General features: G+C 44.1%; 1 non-coding gene across 1 annotated transcript; it reads left to right on the plus strand.

Moving 5' to 3' along the window:
• The first annotated feature begins 13,586 nt into the window (after positions 1–13,586).
• LOC141572973 (small nucleolar RNA SNORA26) lies at positions 13,587–13,705 on the plus strand. The gene has a single exon (XR_012498562.1). It is a non-coding gene; the product is annotated as a small nucleolar RNA SNORA26 (small nucleolar RNA).
• Positions 13,706–20,747: the final 7,042 nt, after the last annotated feature.

A 20,747-nucleotide genomic window follows, 5' to 3' on the forward strand; every position in this document is an offset into this window, starting at 1 on the left:
TCAGTATCTATGGCAACCTCATGAGGTCCGGGAGTTGCGCTGTTCCGGTTGCAGCCGGTCCCCTGGGCAGCGCCAGCACTCGGGCCTTGCCCACAGCTCGGAAACAGTGAATTACACAGGAAATAGATTCCCTGATAATCACCAGAGGGCTCCACTGGGTGGGACCCTCTGTCACTTTGCTGAGCTCTCTCTTTGAAGGCTCTGAAAATTACACCCTGGGACTGCCTCTTGAATGAGAGACACTTCCCTCCCTAATTTTGGAATGCAATTTTAGAGTATAAAGGTACTTATTCTTCAGACCTGGGGGAAATGGGGCAGTTGAAAGTGAGGTATTTAAATGAAAAGAGGATGTTGGAAACAATAGTTATCTGCTTGTTAGGGGATGTTGTAAAATAAACGTGAAGAAAATTCAGTCTGGTGCCCTTGAAGGGTTTTCAATCCATAATCCACAGAACCCTACGAGTTACATGGTCATGTGTCAGTGTGTGCTCAACATATATATTGGGTTTCCACATGAGATTTTGTTGAAGAAAAGAGTGTGGCAAAAAATAGAATGTCCCTGAGAGAAGTTTGAAACCCACTGGACCAGTGGCTTCTGAGGTCCCCTCTGACTCTGAGAGTTTATGTCTAGTTTTGGAGGATTATGGGGGATGAGGTCATGACCTCTCTTCACAGACTCTGAGAAAATTATTTGTGCTGAAGCCTTTGAAACTAGTCAGAAGATGTCAAAATGGGGATAGGAAAAAGAGGTAAAGGCAAATGAAAACATTTAAATAAGCAATTCCCAAACTAGGAGGGGGTGAGGGGTGCCCTCTCTCACCTGGAAGACACATCAAATAACAACCATGCACAGAAAAGTTGATATGCTGCATTGCCAGTGAGAACTACTCCTAACTAAGCCATTGTCCTTCGTGGGAGTGTTTTCCCATTCCTCCTGTGTCTAAGAGCTGAAAAAAGTGTTAAGAACTACAGATCAAGTCATTGACTACAGTATTTCTTGAAAGAGAAGCTGAGATATTAATGTGAGGGACTGAGCTCCTGAAAGGGTGGGCACAGTGGATGAGATTTTGGGGTGAGGGCTGAAGCATTTGGTGTGAGAAACTGAGATGTTTGAATAGATGAGTCTGTTTGAAAAGATTAGTCCCTCATGGAACTTACACTCAGAATTTCAGGTGATTTGTAGGAGTACATAATGTGAGGAGCTGAAATATTTTGAGTGAGGGGCTAGAGGCTGGCAAGGAGGAACTCCCTTCCGGTTTCCAGCTACAAGGCTGGTTCCAAAGGGCAGTCTGATTCCCGCCTTCCCACCCCTAAGTCCAAGTCAGGGCTACCTCTGCCTCTGGACCTCTCCACCATGTCTGTATAGACAATGCACTCCTTAACCATAGAGGATACCTGATCTTTCTTCTTGTTTCCTCAGCATCTAGTACAAAGCCTGGCATATAGTTGGTGCTCAAAAAATATTTGTGGAATGAATGAAGAACTGGAAACAAGAGGCCAAGATATTTGGGATGAAGAGGGAGCACTGGTGGAGAGATGACAGAGCTGTCATCAGAGGAAAAAGGGAGGTAATGAGATGAGGGGCTGGCTGCCCTCAAGAGCAGGAATGGCAGGACAGGAAGAGCAGTGTGTGGGGCCCCCTGGTGGGCAGACCTGATGCACACAGGGTGTTGCCAGGAGCAAAGGGAAATCAAGAAATGTGAATGACAGAGAGAGGTGTGGTGAAGATAAAGCCAAGATTGTAGTTACACGCAAGACACAGGCACTAAGCACTCTACATAAGCTGTTCGGTTTAACCCTCACCACCATCCTGTGAGTGTAGGAACCTCAGCCCCATTTTACAGAAGAGGAAACAAGTTTAGAAAGGTGAAGTAGCTTGCCTAAGGGCAAATAGCTAATATGTGCTAGAGCAGGGATGATGGGATTGAAGTGAAGTGAATTGAAAGGGATGGGGGTGGGTGGGGGAAGTAAATGGCTTGGGGGTTCAATTCAGATGTGCTCCTACCACCAATGGGATCTCGATTGAAATCTGAAACCCAATGTGGATTTATACCAATCTAGTCCTTGTCCTGAATCCAGGCACTCACTAAGAGAAGACACTCATTCATTCATTCATTTCATTTTATTGAGCACCCCTTGTTCCAGTCACTTGGGAAACAGAAAGGAACAATCCAACAAAATTCCTGCCCTCATGGGACTTACATTCTTGTTGGTAGGCGATGGACCTAGAAAGAGCAAATTCTACTGAGAAAATAAAATAAAGCAGTGGGATAGAGAGCAAGGGAGGGGGCGGGAATAGAAAATTCCTTTAACTGAAGTTCTCAGACAGGGCTGCTCTCAGAAAGTAACTTTTAAGAGAGACCTCAATGACGATAAGGAGATAGTCATTTGAAGATCTTGGACAAAAGCATTCCGGGTGGAAGGAGCAGAAGCAAAGGCCAGAGATGAAAATAGTCATGGTATATTTAAGGGTGGAAAGAAGGCTGGTGTGGCAGGAGCAGAATGGGTAAGGGGGAAGCAGTAGGAGAGTAGGCCCTAGCGGCCCTAGCAAACCTCATTGTCCTGGTACAACCACCCTAGTGCTCCTTCCAATCTCTGTAGGTCACAGGGGGTCCACAAGGGCAGATTGCCTCCATGCTCACAAAAGCCTGACCTGAAACCCCAGCTCAATGCCAGAAGATACCGTTCTCAAAGGCAGACATAAATCTGGGCCTGGTGCTGGAAATGATGCTGTTCCTTGGCTACCACCAAGTGGGGTGGTGAAGATAGGTGCAGGATGACCTCTCAGCTTTCCAGGGGCTCTGGGGGTGGTGTGCTGAGGGGTTCTGCAGAAACAATGTCCCCTCAGTCCCTTTAGACGAGATTGGCCCTGTCTTAAAGGACCTTTACTCACTCGGGGCAAGAAGATAAGCAGGAGAGTAAAACAATGACACAAGACAGGAGATTAGTTCCGTAGACAACCTCTGGATCTCTGTACAAATAGCTGCCTGAATCACATTTCCCTCTCCTCTGCTTGGCCTGCAGTTCTGTGCTCCGGTGTCACTTTCTCATAGTAGCTCTCCCTGGCCTCTTGACCAGGTCAAATCCTTGGAATGATCGCCCTAAAAGTTTCATCTCTCACTTCTTCAAAGCCCTTGTCCCAAGCGTAAGTACATATGTGTTTGTGTGACTATAGGTCAGGTCTGTGTCTCTTTATGCTCTTCTTGGTATTCTCAGTGTCTAAAGTGCTTGAAGTATAGTAGGTACTGTAGGGGTTCAGAATAGGTCACCCCACCTGGGGTGGGTTCTGCTCCCACCCCTTAACTACCTAGAAGAATTTCGATTAGGGACCATAATAAGAGATTAGATAACCTGTTTTGACCTACCTGTTGGGTAGGGCAAACTGCTAATTACTGAACATCTGAACATCTGTCTCCTGCAATGACCCTTTGAAGCCCCAAGGCACCTTTCCTCATTCTTACCTCAGAATGCCATATGTACCTCATTTTAACTTTCTGTCCCCGAACCTCTCTGACTCAGTTTTGTGGAGTTCCCATATGTACGTATATAATTAAATTTGGTCATTTTCTCTTATAAATGTCTTTTTAAAATTTAATTATTAGATCAGCAGAAAGAACCTTGAGGATAGAGGAAAGCTTCTCCCTCTCCCACAGTGTTCAATAAATGCATGGAAGGTAAAAGCAAAGTACTCTGGGCATTTTAAAAGGAGAGCAATCAGATAAGTTGAAACAATCAGAAAAGACTTAATGGAGGAGATGGAAGGAAGGAAAGGATGTTGGCAGATGAAGGTGAAGATAAGGGAGGCATTGCTGATAGAGAAGACAGTGTGAATCAGGCCTTGAAATACTGAGGACTTGGTAGGTATTTGGGAAACTGGGTGGTCAGGGGAACTGGAGGGGAGAGTATTGGGAAGGGAGACAGAAGACATGAAGCTGGGGACCAGCCAGGTGTAAATAGTGTCTGGCTGTGGGTGGGCCTATAGGCCAGGCAGAAACCAATATCCAACTTTCTGCTTTCCAGAGCAGGTCCAGAGGCTCTTAGATCCCCATACCTGGACTAAAGATGATTATCTATCAGATATACTCACTTGAATGTCCTGTTTTCCCCCAAATTCAACATGATCCAAATCCAAATTAATCAAATTGACAGGCAATATAACATGGTAGTTAAGAACACTGAAGCCAAATCCTGGCTTTTCCTCTTTTCCTCCCACTAACTGTGGGAAACTGCGTGTTTTATAACTTCTATGTGTCTCAGCTTTCTCATTTGAAAAAAAAAAGGATATTAATAATACTCACCTCACAGGATATTATGAAGAGTAAATTATTAGTACATAAGAAGAGTAAAACAGTGCCTTGCATAGTAAGGGCGCAAGAAATATTAACTATTATATTTATTCTCCTTGCCACCCTTGACTAGTTTTCTCCTCCAGTTCCTTTGGCTCTGACAGTGACGTGACTATCCTGCCAATGTCTTAGGTTCAGAATCGTGGCGTCAACGTTGACTCATCCCTTATCTCACTTAGGGGCAGAGTTTGGTTTGATTTCTGCCACTTACTAGTTGTGTGACCTGGGGCAAGTTACTTAAACTCCCTGAGCTTCATGTTCCTCAGCAAGAAAATAAAGATGTCATAACTTTCATATAGGGCTGTAAATAATAATATAAATAAATATATGATAACATTTGTAGGTGAATGGCTCAACGTCTGATGCTAAATAAATGTGAGTTGTTATTATCATCTGTGTCTCATCAGGCACCAACACCAGTATATTTTCCTCTTTTAATGTCTTTGTATTCATTCCATCTTTTCCCTTTTCCTCCCACCATCCTAGACTAGGCCTACCTCATCTTCCAGATTTACTACAGTAGTCCTCCTAACTTTGCCAACTCCAATTTTTTTTTTTTTGTTAAGGAGGGCACAGCTCACAGTGGCCCATGCGGGGATCGAACCAGCAACCTTGGTGTTATTACCATCACATTCTAACCAACTGAGCTAACTGATCACCCCGCCAACTCCATTTTATATCTTCTTTCCTCCCTTCCTTCCTTCTTTCCTTCCTCCTTCGTTTCCTCCCTCCCTCTCTCCCTTCTCTCTCTCTCTCTCTCTCTGTCTCTCTCTCTCTCTCTCTTCCTCTCTTCTGTCTTTCAATATTATTTGTACACCTACTTTTTTATAGAGCACTGTCTCAGTGCTGGGGGTAGAGCAGTGGACAAAATAGGTGTTGTCTGTGCCCTCAGGAAGCCTACCTTCTGGTGAGAGGGACAGACTACAAACAAACATATTTAATATGTGAGGTGATAACGTATTATGAAGAAAATTAAAACAGGAAAAGGGGATGGAGTTGCTATTTAATATAGGGTGGTCAGGGAAGGCCCTTCTGCTAAGGTGAACAATATAGGCAGAGATCTACAGGAAATAATGTCACTTTCAGTAGGTCACATCTTTGCTGAAATGCTGTTTCCTTCAGAAGTACAAATACTCATGTATAACTTTCTAGCTCCTCCACAGTTCAGTTAATCGTGAGATTTTGTACCCCTCCCAGAATGCCCCTGCTTCTGCAGATGTGCTCAGCATGCTTAAGATGCACATTGTTAGATTAATAGTACTTACCTCTGATAGTGGTGTTAGTGTGAACTTTTTTCTCTTCCTCAAATGTTTTTTTTTAATAATAAACATGGATTGCTTGAATAACAACAACAATAATGGCATATGTTCTCCCCATCCTCTTGTTTTAATCTTCATATAACCCTGCAAGGTAAATTTTGTTAGCCCCATTTTACAGATGAAAAAACTGAGACACTGAGGTTGCACCAATCCATTTCAGTTCTTGAAATGTTTGGCACCCGCTGATGGGCTTGTTTGATTTTTAAAAATGTTTAGTTTTGCATTCTCAATTAGATCATAGCAGAGCCCTTGTCTTATTCTTAATCTCCCTTTTGCCTTTCCTCATAGATTTCATCAGAATACTTTGTACTGTACATAATGGTGCTTTTTAATGGATCGGTCTATTGTATGGCTAGTCACTGGTTCGGATATGGCCTATTATCTTGCTGGTTGTGCCACCTTGTATGCACTTGACCCTGGGCCCACGATGGAGATCCTGGAGATCCTGGGGGGCAAAGAGTTGAGGAAGCAGGATCTCCACCCCAAAAGGGCAGTGATTCGCTTGTCCACTAGAGGGCGCAGTAGGTCTGGTTTTAGAGCGCCATCAGCGGACCCCACCCCAGGCGTCATTTCCAACACCAAGTTTGTCCTAGAACCCAAGGCCCCAGAGACAGCCTATCAGCATCCCTGGCTTCGGTTTCTTCCAATCGATCAGATTCCCGGACCTGGAATGAGTTAGCTCCAGAATAAAAGGTACTGACGGCAGCTCAATAGCAGGAGTGTACTGGCAGGTTCCAGCTGCCCCTCAATTTGCCAAATCAACAAACGTTCATGGAGCAGCCTACTGAGTGCCTGCTGTGTACCATGTAGCATGTTAGACTCTGAGACTAATTCGGTGAACAAGACAGACGCTGTTCCTGCCTAACTCATCTCTTATGACCTAAGGAAGTAGGCGGACAATTAAACCCAAAATTACTGTATCATGTGATAAGTGGCTGACATGATTTCTTTCCAGGGTTAGTTCTCTTTGGGTCTCATTTCATTGGGGGATTATCTCATGGGATATCTGTCTGATTTAGAGAAATGAAAAAAGGAGACAGGCAGAGAAGAGAACTTTGCCACATTTGGAGAATTGCTGCGGAGGTGCCTGCTCTCTTGAGGTGGAAGGATTCCCAAAGGCTCCTGGAAAATCTGAGGGCAGATCTGGGGTTGGAGTGGGTACTGGCAGCAAGGAAGTCCCAGTGACCACACCACAGCTTTTATACTCTCCTGTCTCCAGTCTGGGAGCTTGTCTGGGGAAGGAAAGCAGATTCCCCAGGTTTGGGGCTGTGACCTAGACCGCTGGCTTTCTCACTGTTTCTCTTTGCGATCTTCTTTTCATTGCTCTTTTTTTTCTCAGATTATCAGTCAATCTATTTATCAAATGTTATGTTCGAGGTGTCCTTTTTTATCCAGAAGCATGAGGTTACAACAGCGTTGTTAGGGAGATAAGATAACAAGAGTGAGGGGTAGAGACAGATAAACACCCATGCAATGCAACACTTTGAGAGTGCAAATGGGGTTGCTACAGACAGTCACTGCTGGGGTGGATCCCTCAGGGCTGAGGTGATCTGGGAAGGCTTCCATTCTGGAGGAGGTAACCAGGGCTTTCCAGGAAGAGGCTTCCATCTGCCCCGTGGTGGGCTTTCTCTGGAAAAGTTGCCGTCAGAGAAGAGAGAGGAGAATAAAACATCCTCCATGCCCCAGCTGTTCATTCCACTGTGCCTGGACTGGGCGCGCAGAGGCCCACGTGCTCAACATTCCTGAGAAGCGGCTTCTGAGTCAGAGCCCCAGAAACAGCTGAGGCAGCTTCAGCCTGGAGTCTTGGCTCTCTTTTCCCCTTTTCTGTCCAAAAGCAACTCCCTCCCCAGCTATTTGGATGTGACCAGAAATCCAAGCAGGGCTCTGGGGCGGGAGCCTGGCTCAGCCAGTCTCTAAAATATATTTGGTCCCTGCATCCCCCTCCTGGGCTGCAGCCTTCAGGTAAAGGCGTGTGCCCAATGCCATCTGTGCCAGGAAGCCCCAGGGGGGTGAGGGAGACTCACCTGTGCCTATGAGTCACAGCTCCCAAAGCAACCATTACTGAGCTTCCTCTGGGAAGGGGGTCTTTACTAGGACTTGGCTCAACTTAAGACAGTAGCATTCCCCGGGGCAATCTGCCAGCACTTCCTCACTGCCTGGGCGTGGGGCCCAGGACGTGCCAAGGCAATGCCAGAGAGCTGACTCAGGGGGCAGCATGAGGGGAACAGAAGAACCCTTCACGCCCACCAACTAAGAGAGGGGACGAGGCTAGCTTGAGGTCCACTATGGCTGTCCCATAGTGTCAGACCACCAAAAGGATCCGGGGGTGGGGCCATTCCTTAGCCACTGATCCATGTAGCCCCATATTTCCTGGAGCCACCAGCAGAAGGCCAAGACCCTCCCCTGTCTCCTCGAGTTCCCTTCTTCTAACAAAGACTTCTAGATGTGCAAGTCTAGGTTCCCAAACCCCTGTCTGCAATGGATTGAGGCCCTGCCATTAAGATTGAGGCCCTGTCTTAACATTGTGACCTTGGGCAAGTCACTTACTTTGGTGTATCTTAAATTCCTTATATTAAAGTTGGGATGAATAATACCCACCTTCCACATAGGACTGCGGTAAAAATCAAATGAGCTCATGTCTATAAAGGTATCGCATATACTATACAGCACATTTATTATGAGGTATTACCATCATGCTTATTCCTGAGAGAGGAATTATAGCCGCTGGCCCCTGAATCTCAAAGTCCTCCTCTTTCTCTCTTGTCTGACAAGTTGTTCTGAAGCCAGTGCTGAAATCCTACCTCAGTCCTGAGACTCAGAAGCATTGACAGCAGTCCCTTCTGCTTGGCCCTATGGTGCCAACTCAGAGAAGTAATTCCCAACACCCCAGCTCTGTTAAACCGGTTCTTTCCCTTCTAATCAGACTCCTCCAGTCCAGTTTGCCTGCAGTGATGACAAAGGAACCTAAAATAGCACAGGCTCTGCAAACACTGCTGGAGAAAGCTTAGGGCATAAGGTACTGCCTGTCACCCGTGGGCCTGTCTGGACATCTCAGCCAGGTGCAGCCCTCCATCCTCCAGGGCCTGGCGTGTCTTCCTCTCTGCAGCACCAGGATGACAATGCCTCCTGTCAGCACTTTGGGTGGCTGGATTGGATGACTACCTAGAAAGCTGGCTTGGCTAGAAGTGCAGGAGGGGACTCATGGCTCCCCCTACCAGGTCCTCACACCCACATCGTTGGGACCTTCCCTTGCACCAAGAGGCCAGGCTAGCTGGGCTAAGGTCATGCAAAACAGCAGCTGGCTCGTGGCCACAGGAAGGGTTGCAGACTGGAAATCAGGAGAGCCTGATTCTGAGGACCCTGCAGCCAGCAGGCCCTGGCTTGTCACTGCAGAACCAGTCTGGTGTGGGCGGCTGCTGGGCTTGCCTGGTTCTGAGACTTCCCATGGGGTTTTCATGTGACTTACCCTGGTGGGGAATGGTGGCTGCCAGGGATTCAAAGAAGGAAGCTTGCAGTAGCGAGCCATGGGTAGAAGCTGCCGTTCTAGCAGCAGCCTTCATCGTGGCTCAGCTGCTCTCTAATTTCCTGTATTTTAAGCAGTCATTTCCATGTGGCACGAGTCTCTACCCTTAGAACTTTCTCATCCAACTCTTGCTTAAACACTTGTCTTTAGCAAATATGAACCTTTCCTGGGTAAATTAAGACAAAGTCTTTATTTATGTCAGGAATCCCAAACGAATGACCTGTTGGCCAAATCCAGTCTTTAAATCTGTCTCCGTTGACATGCACCATTTTAACTGGGGAGTTCTAACATAAAAAGAAATTTAGATTTCAAATATTCCTGAACATTTGTTTGTCCTTAGGTTGGCTTGTCCCGGAAGCAGACATTGAGACAGACTTCAGTTGCAAGTAGTTTATTTGGTAGGTGATCCTAGGAAACTCCAGTTAGGGAGTGGGGAAGTGGACAGGTAAGGGAAGGGAAGGGAGGAGGCCCATGAGGGTAAGTTATGAAAAAAGTTACCATTGGGCATCTGGAGCTTAATTCTCCTGGAGGTATCAGGGAAACAGTGTAGAACACGTGTCTCAAAGTTGTCTCATATGAGAGGCAAAGGCATTTGCATATTTACCCGCCAAACCCATCAGTCATTGGCTGGGAGCTGCCACAATGTGGGAAAGGACGGGTAATGGCAGTATTAATTCCTGGGGAACATCGAGCCTGCTGTACAGTAGGAAGAGTTGGCGTCAAAGGCCAGAGGAATCTGGAACTGAGAGCATCTGCTACAATAAGGCAGATCTAGCAAAAGTGGTCCTCAGCTCCCACTTGGCAACAATTAGTGGGAGCTGAATAACAGTTGCCCCTTTAAACAAGATAAGAGCTGTCCACTGCCATAGTCCCTACTCCTCCCTATTGTCCTGCACTCAGCCTGCTTTACTGTTTACACTACCTGCTTAGCCTCTGGGGTGTTTGCGTTGGTGACCCTCGGTTTATGTCTATGTGTAGGCTACTCCACTACAGCTGTGATCTCACTGTCTCTGTTTCCAATAACTTCTTTCTTTTTTTCTTTTAAGGATTTTTTTTCTTTTTAATTTTTTTATTGGGGAACTGTGTGTTTCTCCAGGGCCCATCAGTTCCAAGTCGTTGTCCTTCAATCTAGTTGTGGAGGGTGCAGCTCACTGGCCCCTGTGGGAATCGAACTGGCAACCCTGTTGTTCAGAGCTTGCGCTCTAACCAATTGAGCCATCCAGCTGCCCCCAATAACTTGTTTCTTGTTTTCCTTTGTATCCCACAGAGCAGCTAGCCCAGTGATTCCAAAAGATGTTGACTGCTTACTTTTGTCTCTGGCCCTGTACTCTGAATTATTTAATTCCCTGAGTCAGACCACCTTACCTCCATGTTGTTATATACAAGGCATCAGAACATGTGGAAGAGGTCCTGACTTGGGGAGGCCCTTTGTTATCTCTTCAACATCTCCAACCTGACTGGCTTTCAGTTCCTGAGATGCACTGAGTTCCTTTCTGCTTTAGATCAATTCCCCTGCCTTGAAAGTTCTTTTCCCCTTTATGACAGGCTACCTCATGTTCACCCTTTGGGACCCAGCTTAAATGTCACCTCCTCAGTGAAGCCTTCCATATCACTCACTCCTCCACTATATATTCTCACAGTACACTCTATGCTTCCTTAAAGCATTTACAAACATATTGGTGTAATTTGTATTTACACTGGACTCCCATCATTAATACAGTTAACTGGTACAAACCCAACTAAACTAGCTAACAGAGCAAGAAACAAAGATATTCCTTATTTAGAGTTACATTCCACCATTAAAGCCAAATCTTGACATCTACTGTCACATGCAAAGTACAAAGAGAAACAGATGTGATTTCTTGGCTTTTGTGCTTCTAAATGCCAAGGTCCTGGTGACTTAAGGGATTTTCAAGAATAATTTTGTAATCTTTGCCTGATTAACTGATTTTAGAATCTACTGTCAACCCCACAAATAGACCCAAATGCAGAAGATGGGAATTGACTGTGGTATCTGTCTCTCCTTCTGGATTGAAGCTCCAAGAGGACAGACATCATTGCTGGATCCTCTGCATCTAGCAAAGTGCTGGGCACATGGTAAATACTCAATAAACCTTTGTTAAATGGATGATGATAGATGATGGGTGATGGATGGATGATGGAGGAGGGATGGGCTGTGAAAACCAGCACTGTGCAGGATGCACCTGGAAATAGGCTAGTACTTAACGTGATTTAGCTGCCTACCAGGCTGGGGGAAGAAGGATGAAGTGAATGAGGGGGCTGACCTACTGCAATTGGACTGTCTCCCTAAAGGCCTACACTTCTATCAGTCTCTCAGTATTTGGTATGTCTCACATTCTACTTTCCCTCAAAGCGAGATCTCTGGATTAGAGCCTGATGCCAGGCAGTGCGGCCGCCTCTGAGTCACTGCACAGCACAGCTGTATCCCTCAGGGCTCAGACAATGCACACTGTCTTCCTCCTGGATTCCTAGCCCAAACCAAAACTCCACCTGAGCCTCTACCCTGACCCTGTTCATGACTGCCTCCCTATCCGAGCCCCAAACTTTGCTTTGACCCCAATGCCAACCCGGATCTTGATCACAGTTGTTTTTACAGCCCTGGTTCCAATCCCAACCTTGATTCCCATCTTGACCCTAACCTTGGCCCAGATACATCCGTGTTTCTGATCCGGAGTACATTATACATCTGTACTTTCGTTGTTACCATTATTTATAAAGTTTTTATACACACTGTTTAAATTCGACAACTCTACGTAATCCTCCCTGTTTTACAAATAAGAAAACTGGCACTCAGTGTGAAAAATGCCCAAGGTCGCACTAGTAAATTGGGGAGCCCAGATTAGATTCAGGTCTTCCTGCTCTAAAGCCAGGGCTACAGGAGTCTGGGTTACCGAAGCCCCAGATCTATGTCTCCATTGCCCTTGTGACAAAGTGATCCTAGATAATCAAAAGATCTCCGGGTACTAAAATAGTGGTAATAATAACAACAACAACAACCTTAATTTACCAGGCAATTTCTTTGTGATAGGCAAAAATGCCAAAAAGCATTTCATACATTACCTCATCTAATCCCCCCCCCCAAGGCTTCAGAGCTCAGTAGCCCCACTTTACACATGAGGAAACGGTGGCTTAAAGAGGTTAAGTAACTTGCCCAAGGTCACACAGCTTGTAAGAGGCAAGCCAGAATTTGAACCCAAGTCTCTCTGACTTTAAATGCATTTCACTTCAGCCTTTACAAAGAAATGTGATGGTGACAGGAAGCAGCCAGGAGCCTGGGTCTCGCAACCATGTTCACACCATACCTTTTGAGCCATACTTACAAATTCCAGGGTATTAGGTTTGATTACCAAAACTGGGTCAAAACTGAGTCAAACCTTGGTAGGACTGACTCACCATGGTGTCTCTCGGCTCTCAAAGGAGACAGGAAGCCTCAGAGGTCAAGAGCCAGCTGGCCACTGCAAAGGGGATGATGGTCCCAGAAGCATCCACCACAAGCACTGTGGTAGTGAAACATGGAAACCCACGTGCCTGCCACAGAACAGACCCAGACTTAAGACTCAATTTTTTATTATTTTTTTTTAAAATAAATTTTATTTTTTTTATACATTTTATTGGGGAATATTGGGGAACAGTGTGTTTCTCCAGAGCCCATCAGCTCCAAGTCGTTGTCCTTCAGTCTAGTTGTGGAGGCCACAGCTCAGCTCCAAGTCTAGTCACCGTTTTCAATCTTTAGTTGCGGGGGACACAGCCCACCATCCCATGAGGGAATTGAACTAGCAACCTTGTTGTTAAGAGCTCGTGCTCTAACCAACTGAGCCATCTGGTCGCCCCTCTGGAAGCTCGGTGGCAGCTTTGTTGTCTTCAAATCTAGTTGTGGAGGGCGCAGCTCACTGGCCCATGTGGGAACTGAACTGTCAACCCTGCTGTTCAGAGCTCGTGCTCTAACCAACTAAACCATCTGGCCGCCCCTCTGGAAGCTCGGTGGCAGCTTTGTTGTCTTCAAATCTAGTTGTGGAGGGCGCAGCTCACTGGCCCATGTGGGAACTGAACTGTCAACCCTGCTGTTCAGAGCTCGTGCTCTAACCAACTAAACCATCTGGCCGCCCCTTAAGACTCATTTTTAACATCAGACCTGACAATCCTCATTTCTTTCTCCATGCTTAGCCCTACCCTCTAATAGGGCTCCATTTTGGTACCAACTTCACTGTGTTTCATCTCTGACTCTCACAATTTAAAGTCCTTCCTGGACAGGTTTCTTTGCCTCCATCCCAGTTCCCATCCCCATCTCAGCTCATGATTCCGAATATCTTTGCTGTCACCTTCTCATGTCTTGTGTTTCTGAGTCTCATTCTCAGTGAGATCCCTTTGACATGGGATTTCTTTCCCCACTTTTGAAAATAATTTTTTGGCACAGAAGGGTGAAGTAGGTAAGTCTCCATGAAACCCAGAGAAGAGATTGTAAAACTCCTCTTTGGATCCTATCTGGAGTCACAGCTGAAAAAAAAAAAGAAAAGAATTTTTTGGTAAAATATACATAACATTTATCATTTTAACCATTTAAAAAATTTTTTAATTCGTTGTTATTGTGGTAAAATATGCAAAACATAAAATGTACTTTTTAATACATTTTAAGTGTATAGTTCAGTGGCATTAAGTACAATCACATTGTTATACAACCATCACCACTATTCATTTCCAGAACTTTTTCATCATGCCAAACAGAAACTCTGTACCCATTAAACAATAACTCCCCATCCTCAACTCCCAGTAACCTCTATTCTACTTTCTGTCTATATAAATTTGCCTATTTTAGGGACCTCATATAAGTGGAACCATATAGTATGTGGCCTTTTGTGTCTGGTTTATTTCACTAAACATAATGTTTTCAAGGTCCATGTATGTTGGAGTACGTATCAGAATATCATTCTTTTTTAAGGCTAAATAATATTCCATTGTATGCATATGCCATATTTTGTTTTATCTATTCAAATGTTGACGGACAGTGGGTAGTTTTACCTTTTGGCTATTGCAAATAATGCTGATATGAACATGGGTGTTCAAGTATCTGTTTGAGTCCCTGCTTTCAATTGTTTGGGATATATATCTAGGAGTAGAATTGATTTATCATATGGTAATTCTATGTTTAACTTTTTGACAAACTGTCAAACTGTCTTCTGCAATGGCTGCACCATTTCACCTTCCTACCAGCAATGCACAAAGGTTCCCATTTCTCCACATCCTCACCAACACTTGTTATTTTCCACATTTTTGATAGCAGCCATCCCAATGGCTGTGAAGTAGTATGTGAGATCCCTCTTGAAAACAGAGTTCCACAAGTCCAAGCGTTCCAGGGTCTACTCCCCCCTCTGAGCACCCCACGAACCTCCTCTGGCTCTGAGGAGCAACATTTCCCTGGAGCAGAGAAACCACTATTGCTGGTGAGCAGCCAACTTGCTTCTTTCTCCTGTACCCACTGGTCTTTCTTCCAGGCTCTGAAGAGCTGCTGCCCATCTCTCTGTCTTTTGCTTATGGAGAATTGGATTACAAAATAATACAGACTCTGGGAAGAATATAAATTCAATTTCTGTAGGTCCACAATCTTCTGAGTTCTTTTTTCCATGTAGTCTTCAGTACCAGAAACAATTGTGAGGACTCCATGGGGACCCACTTTATGGCTTTGACCTGCCACTGACCTCAGAACTAGAACAGCATCCAGAGCCTTGGGCAAAATTGTTTCTTGGTCTAATCAAGACCCAGGGGAACACCTTAAAGTCTAGCTACAACCCCTAAGCTATTTGAATCAAGCCTCCCGCTAGCCCATTCCTTTGCTGAGGCTCATATTCGGTGGTTTAGTTCTTTAAGACAGATCCTGGGTGTAGTGATTCACCTCTTGCATGAGTCCCATGACTCTTTCGGGAGAACTTGGAAACCTGGAATTTTGGTCAGGATTCCTTGTTCATATTCCCAGAACCGAGGCTCTCTGGAGCAACATTTGTTTATCTTGTTTAATACGTACGTCCTCTTCGTGGACTTCTGATGTCAAGAGCAAGGCGAGTCAAACCTGGCCCATTGGTCCTGATATATCCTCATATATATGAAGATATATTTGCTTCAGCCCAAGCCTCACTCCTTTGAGGAAAGTTGCCGGATATAAATTTCTTTCTTTTTTTTCTTCTTTTTTTACTTTTGGTGGGCTCTGGAGTCAGCGTGTCAAATCCCAGCTGAAGTGCTGACTAGTTCTGTAACTTGAAGCAGGTCATCTCGTCTTTTTCATGCTAAATTTTTCTGTCTACAAACTGAGTATTAATAAGGCAGTGAAGATTAAAACATGCCCGTTCTAAATTTCTTTTTCTTTAGCCACTCTGTCTTCTGCAAAAGCAGGTGGAAATAAGTCCCCCTGCATTCCACAAAAGAGAAAACAGGGGCCTATGGAGGGAAGTGACTCACCCAGGGTCACAGATGGAGTCAGCAAACAAACTGGGAATGGAGCTCTAGTCTCTGACTCTGAAACCACAGCCCTCACCACAGGCAGTCGCCTCTTCTTCAAGAAAAAGCTCTCAGCCCACTCTCAGAGATACAGCCTTTGTAGTTGATAGGTGCCAGTGGGATTGGGCAGTGGGGTTTTCTACCCTCAGCCTTCCCACTCTAATCCATGGACTATTGGCTTTCAGATATGGATTTTATGGTACAGCCTTTAACGAAACTTTCTAAGGCTTTTTCTAAAGCAAAACATAGGACCCTGAAATTCTGGGAAAACGAAAGCTCCTAAAGAATAGGAACAAAGATGACTGTAGAAATCCTCATCTCTTCCCTTGCATTGTCTCTTCCCCTCTGGTGTCCTCTCATTTTAATTCTCACACCCACTAATGCACCCAGCCCTGGGGGTTTATCATTCCCCCATTTCCTCCAGCCCAAACCCAAGATATTTTATCATACTTTACTCACCCTTCTTCTTCTTGTGGTGATGTGAGATTATACAATTGCCCATGTGATGAGATGAAGTGAAGTGAATGACAGGCATTGTGATGTAGGGTTAGGCGGCTACTGACCTGACAATAAGGGTTATTTGAACACAAGCACTGTGATAACTTGACAATCAATCTGATAACCAAGACAACTACTAAGTGATTGATGGGTGGGTAGCATACATAGCATGGAGACTGTGGACAAAGTCTCCCAACCCAGGTGGGTTGGAGTGGGATTGCGTGAGATTTCATCACTCCACTCAGAATGGCGCACAATTTAAATCTTATGAACTACTTATTTCAGGAATTTTCCATTTACTATGTTTGGACCATGGTTGACCCCATGTAACTGAAACTGCAGAAAGCAAAATTGTGGATAAGGGGCGACTTCTGCACTTTGGATACCTCTGAATCTAAAGATATATGTGGAATCATATAGTATTTGCCCTTTTGTGACTGGCTTATTTCACGTAGCATAACGTCCACAAGGTTCACACATGTTGTAGCATGTGACAAGATTTCCTTCTTTTTTATGACTGAATAACATTCCATTGTATGTAAAGACTATATTTTACTTACCCATTCATCTGTCAATGGACACGGGTTGCTTCCACCTCTTGGCTATTGTGAATAGTGCTGCTATAACTCAAGTCTGCAAATATCTCTTCAAGACCCTGCTTTCTTTTGGATAGATACCTAGAAGTAGGATTGCTGAATCATTTGATAGTTCTATGTTTAATTTTTTTTTTTTTTAGGAACTGACATACTGTTTTCCATAGTGGTTTGCACCATTTTACATTCTCACCAACAGTGCACAAGGATTCTAATTTCTCCACATCCTTGCCAGCACTTGTTATTTTCAGTTTTTTAATTTATTTTTTTATTTTTATAGTTGCCATCCTGCTTAATGGCTTTTCAATTGTTGCATGTATATTCTTTTTGTCTTCCTTATCAGATTTTAAACTTCTTCAAGGCAGGGATCATGTCTGTTCTTCCGTCTGCCCTCAGGGCCTAGCATAGTGCTAGGCATACCTTAGGTACCTGAAAGTAATTTTTAGTTGATTGAATAAAATTAACAGTTTGAGTTGAGCTCAATTCTTTTATTTTTAGAACTTGGGGTAGAATGTTCTTTACAAATGAAAGAGGCTGACTGCCATGATGCAGACTAAATAAATCTTAGGACATCATGCTATGGTGCAGAGGGTCTGCATGGGGAGAATGTCACTGTTGCTTTCTTCTTGACTAAAAATGCCCATGTTGTGGTCATCCCACAAGCTGCTAGATCCACTATTGTTGGAGGTAGTTCCCACCCTCTCTGCAAAGGGACAATGTGCTGGGAACCCACTTCTATTCAGGTGAAAGTGGAAGATCCTAGGGGGAACAAATTACAAGCTTGAGAAGGATTTCTTGAAGCTTGGAAGGGGGCCAGCACAGGAACTCTGAAGAAATAGAAAGGTACTAGTAAGTACAGGTATTCTCAATTCTTCTTTGTTCTCACCTCTACTCAGTTTCTCCCAATTTTCCTGAGGTCTTGGGGAGCCAATTTCTCATTCACTGTCATAAATTTGAGGATTATCTGATTCTCCAAGCTCTTTTAGTTTCTCCATGGAAAAGTCCCTCCATTAGCCATCCATTTGGCATTTAAAAAATGCAGTTATCACTAGGACCTAAAAAAGAACATGTACAAAAGTTAATTGCTGAAGCAATTAATGTTTGGAAACATATTCTTTAGAAAAGTCGCCTCGGGGTAGCTGGGTTGGCACCAAAGCTCTCAGGTGTACATCCCTCCTTGATTCATTCCTATCTGGGAAACTCTGCCCAAAAGTTGATCTTCCAACTCTGGAACTTTCCCACCTCTATGTTCTCCTCTAGCCTCCATACCAAAGTTGGGGTTGGAGTAGAAGCCCCAGTAAATAGAAAGTTTGTAATTTCATTGGGAATTCCCAGGTGAAAAAATAAACCAACACTCCCTAGCTATGCAATGGCTGACATTTTCCCCAAACTTTTTTGGTGGTAAGAATCCTCTGGGATGCATCTTAGGAATAAGATTCCTAGGACCCATCCTAGACCTAATGAATGAGAACTTCCAAGGAAGTAACCTGAAATTGTGTATTTTTTAAACCTTCAAACTAGGTGATTCTTACTTGTCATCAGACAAGTTTGGAAAAAATAGCATTCATGAATATTTATTATTACAGATTCTGGGACCTACTCAACAGTGTAATTTTTTTCCCTCAGGGAGGAGTAAAGAGACAACATTATCAAAGTGATTATCAACACAGGGTTTGGAGTCAGAAACCTGAGTTTGACCTGCCAGGTGTTGGCTTTGCTGTGTGGCTTTAACCTCTCAGAGCCTCAGAGTTTCCTTATTCATAAAGTGGGAATGATATTGCATCTCCCTCATTGAGAATTAAATGAGATAATTCACACAGAACTGTTACCCAATGCCTGCTAAATATAATGCATCTCAATAAATAGATGCTATTGTTATTTTCCCACAGGAGAACCCTATGGTCTCCTAATCATATAAATATGGGTGAATAAAAAGGAAGACTGGCTATTGATGATTCCAGGGATCCACACAGATATATAAGCATAACCAGAAGACCCAATAATCCCTTCTCTGACTTTGTCATTAGACACAAAGTCTGCCTTGAGCTAGGTAGGCAGGAACCAACATAGACATGACTTGGACAGCTGGGGTTACCCTGGGATGACACCATGGGTTAGAAGTAGGATGATTCCCAGGCATAAGAATAGGCTCCCCCACCTTTCTGACTGAATGCAATACTGCCTCAGAGATGGTTCTCCAAACCCTAAAACCAAGTATCATGTTTCCCCGAAAGTAAGACCTAGCCGGACCATCAGCTCTAATGCATCTTTTGGAGCAAAAATTAATATAAGACCTGGTCTAATTTTAATACAATACCAGGTATAATATAATATAATATAATATAATATAATATAATATAATATAATATAATATAATACTGGCTCTTATATAATATAATATAATGTAATATAATATAGTATAATATAGGGTCTTACATTAATTTTTGCTCCAAAAGACACATTAGAGCTGATGGTACAGCTAGGTCTTATTTTCGGGGAAACACGGTAGGTCTGGTTGGATTCCCAACTCTACCATTTACCTGTAGTGTGATCTTGGGTAAAACTCTATGAGCATCAGTTTTCTCATCCATGAAATGGTGATATTAATAGTATCTTCCTTAAAGGTTGTTGGTAGGATTGAAAAAGAAAAGGAATGTGAAGCAAATAAAAGTTGGCTATTGTTATCTACCTTAAACAAGGAATAGATTATAATATTCTCTTGGGAAGAACAGATTTCCACTTCTTTAGTTCTTACACACTCCCCGCCACCACTTTTCTCAAAGTGAACAGGAGCCTCCTGGTTAGATTACTGTATACTGCTCCTTCCCCTCACTCTGCATACCTATCTCAGGGGGTCCCTGCTGTGCCCCTGCTCCCTGTTCCCACAGACTTCCAACCATTTCATCCTACAGTACTTGGTACCTTAGAAAAAGAGACTGACCTCTCCCCAGGACTTAGATTTAGCAGGCATTGGGTAACAGTTCTGTATGAATTATCTCATTTAATCCTCAATGAGGGAGATGCAATATCATTCCCACTTTATGAATAAGGAAACTGAGGCTCTGAGAGCTACCTCATCACTCTGCTATCAATCTGTGCTTGGAGCAAAGAAGTACTTTCTGCAGGTGGGTAGGAAGTAGGAAGACAAAGAGACTGAGGGTGGGATTGAGGGTGGTCAGGAAGGGAGGAGCAAAGATTCAGAATAGGAATAGAGAGGGTGGAAATGTGTCATGAAGTTCTGCAAAATCGGTGAATTCTGAATCTCATCATTTTCAGTGAATGAACTCAGATGATTCACTTCCCTTTATTAGTCCTCTATTTTCCTCTCTGTGTAATGGAAAGGGAAGTGCTTGCACTTATTTTAAAGACAGAGAAGCACACAGAGTTTAGCTGGGGAAAGCCATGAACACATGAAATTATACATGATATGGGCTATGGATGTTACGTTGGTTTTCTTCTGAACAAATTTTTGAGAATACTGGCTCCTGGCTGAATGTATTTCCTTAAATGTCCTTGACTTCTTAGCAGTTTTCAGGAAACCCAGCAGTTTCTGGTTTCCCATTCTAGCCTTTTGTTCCTGGGTATCTATTCCTTTAGCTTCCAGTGAAGCAGCCATTGCCATCCAACATAATAGCCTGGGATCTAAGCAGAAGTTCAAGGGCCTGGGCCTAGCTTTGGTTCCTGGTGGGACTCAGAATCCAGACAGTCTGGAACGTCATGACCAACACTCCTTTCAGGTAGTGAGTTCTTGATTTATTAAGTAACTGGGTTTACGCTAAGGATAAGGAAAAATTTGGCCAAGCCTCAAAATATTCATTCAGAGGTCTGAGCTGACTGGCCTGGGTGGGGCTAGGAATTGGGTCAGAGATGGTGAGGCAGGAAAGGGTGAGAAAGGGTGGGTCAGGGGGCATAGGCTAAAGCTGTAGGGACCAACTCGGCCCCTCCATTCATGATGCTATTG

The sequence above is a fragment of the Rhinolophus sinicus genome, linkage group LG07 (genome assembly GCF_036562045.2).
Source record: "Rhinolophus sinicus isolate RSC01 linkage group LG07, ASM3656204v1, whole genome shotgun sequence".
Classification (NCBI taxonomy): Eukaryota; Metazoa; Chordata; class Mammalia; order Chiroptera; family Rhinolophidae; genus Rhinolophus; species Rhinolophus sinicus.